The sequence below is a fragment of the Callorhinus ursinus genome, unplaced genomic scaffold (assembly GCF_003265705.2).
Source record: "Callorhinus ursinus isolate GAN/ISIS: 27379988/994484 unplaced genomic scaffold, GSC_fseal_2.0 scaffold71, whole genome shotgun sequence".
In the NCBI taxonomy this organism is placed as follows: Eukaryota; Metazoa; Chordata; class Mammalia; order Carnivora; family Otariidae; genus Callorhinus; species Callorhinus ursinus.
The window spans coordinates 636,443-638,909 of record NW_027397133.1 but is presented as its reverse complement, the minus strand read 5'-3'; positions in this window follow the sequence as shown (position 1 = coordinate 638,909).

Sequence of the window (2,467 nt, the reverse complement as noted above, 5' to 3'; positions counted from 1 at the left end):
TGTGCCTCAGCTCCCCTGGACTTCTTTGATTTTCTCAGCATGGTAGTTGCCTTCCCAATTTAGGGTCTTTGTCTTTGCTGTTCCCTTTGCCTGGGACACCCCTTCACTATGCCTGTGATCACCTTGTCTGGAGCAGACATCCCCCTTTAGTTTCTATCTCAGACCCTTGTTGGTTTCCTTTCTATGCCTTATTTCAAACTACAATTGCTTTATGTGTTTGCTTCCTTGTTTATTGTCTTTTTTCCCCCCTCTATGGCATTTATCACCATCAGATGTCCCTCATGTTTTATTTACTTGCTTTCTTGTGGATTCTGTTCCCATAACTTGAGTGTCATCTCTGACAGTGCGGGGGTTTTTGCCTTCTTTATCCGATCTGTGCCCTGGCACATAGTAGGTACACAGTAAACATTTGTGGAATGAAGTAACATCTCTCTCATTTGAACTGAAGCTTCATGGGGGCCGGGACCTTGTCTTGCAGGTTCACTGCTGAATCCCGAGACTAGTCTGCTACCTGACATGCAGTGAGGTTCTGTATAAACAGGCCGAAAGGGTGAGATGATCTCAAAGCCTCCTTCTCTCCAGAATCTCTGCTTCTATCAAAAAATCCACTTCCCTCCAGAATTCCCGATTCCCTCCAGAATCTCTGCTTCTCTCCAGAAATCTGCTTTCCTCCAGAATCTCTCTACCCAATGCTTCTACCTCTTCAGACCTGACACCAATCTCCAACACACAGGGGGAAGATGGGAAAGCCCATCTTTCTGAGACTGGGTTTGAAATCCCTAAGGGGAAGAAAGCTTCTGACTCTGGGGGATGAGGTTTCTGCATTATCAGCCTTGATCCTTTCACAGATCCACTGCCATACTCAACAAGAATTAAGGATCCCTTGTGTTTATGTAGGGGCTGCAGTTTACCAAGGCCAAAGACCACAGCAAAAGTCCCCCTCCACAATGACTAGGGCTTCTGTCTCAGCAACACCCCTACTCTGCCCTCCATGCTTACTATGGCTTTCTCCCTCAGCAAAAGACTGTCCCGTGTTTACTATGGCCATCTGCCTAATTGGCAAACATCTTTATTTCTGTTCAGTCTGTTTAGGACAGACTTCTCTTGTACTGGGGTTCATGTGGGAACTCTCACACTTAGAAAACACACCCTAGAGTTTAGTAGGATTTCCAGCCCTTGGTGAGTGCTTCTTAAATAGCCCTCACATCCATTCCCACCATCCCACCCCCTTGCTGCTGCTCTGTTTTGGCTTCTCCCTGCAGTCTTCCGGGACATGGCCCCAGAAGGAGCTTTCTGATACCCAGAGCTAGTCCTGTCTGCTCTGAACCCTTCCTAAGGCCCCCATTACCTCCAGCAGGCAGCCCTCAGTGTGCAGCAGCTTTTCACTCCTCTCAGGGGCCCAGCCTCCTGGGCTAGCTCTTCCCCAGCCATCTTGCCCAGGGAGCAGCCATTCCACACAGCTTCAAGGTGCTTCGTTACCTGCAGACCCCTGCACCTGCTGCTGTTCTCTCAGCTTTGTCTCCCTCCCACCGCTTTCTCGCGCTCCTTCTTCTTCTTCTTCTTCTTCTTTTTTTTTTTAAGATTTTATTTACTTGAGAGAGAGAGAAGGAGTGGGGGCAGGGGCAGAGGGAGAAGCAGACTCCCAGCTGAGCAGGGAGCCCGATGCGGGACTCGATCCCAGGACTCCGGGATCATGACCTGGGCCAAAGGCAGACACTTGACCGACTGAGCCACCCAGGGGCCTCATCTCGTGCTCATTCTTACTCACCTTCTGGGGCCCGGTTGAAACACTACCTCCTTCAGAAGGCATTCTATGACACCTCATGCTGAGCTGGGCACCCCACCTCTAGGCTCCCCTGTGTCCTTGCTAACTCCCCACTGTGGCATGTATCCCTCTGTGTCCATGCCTGCCTTCCCACCAGATGGGAAGCCCACTGAGGGCAGGGACTGAGGCTGACTCAGCTATTTCTCCACTGCTCCCTGCAGGGCCTGGCTCCTGGGAGGTGCCAGCAAATGTTTGCTGTGTGAATAAAGGGATGATCGTTATCATTCCTCTGCTCTTCTCACAAATCTGCAGAGCTCGCTGCCTCACCTTGGATAGGTCTTTGCTCCATTGTCACCTCCTCGAGGCCTGTTTTGTGTGTGTCTCAGCCTATCGATAACCAACGCTGTGTCTGGACCGGCCCTTGTGGTTCTCATGATTGCAAGATGCCCTCAACAATAACCATCAGGAAATTAAAAAAAAAATTTTTTTTTTTAAATTGGGGGCCATAAAGCGAGGTCACGGTGGATGGTGGGTGCATGGGTCTCTGGGGTTTTCTTTTATTGGGGCCCAGGGGGTACCTAGGGTTTCACAGGCTCACTCTGTGAATTTAAAACACGAGTGGGGGAATTTAAAGCATGGGAAGAGGGAAAACAAGCTGCGGGGTGATTTTGATTTACGGAAATCAACTAAGGTCTTTAAAAC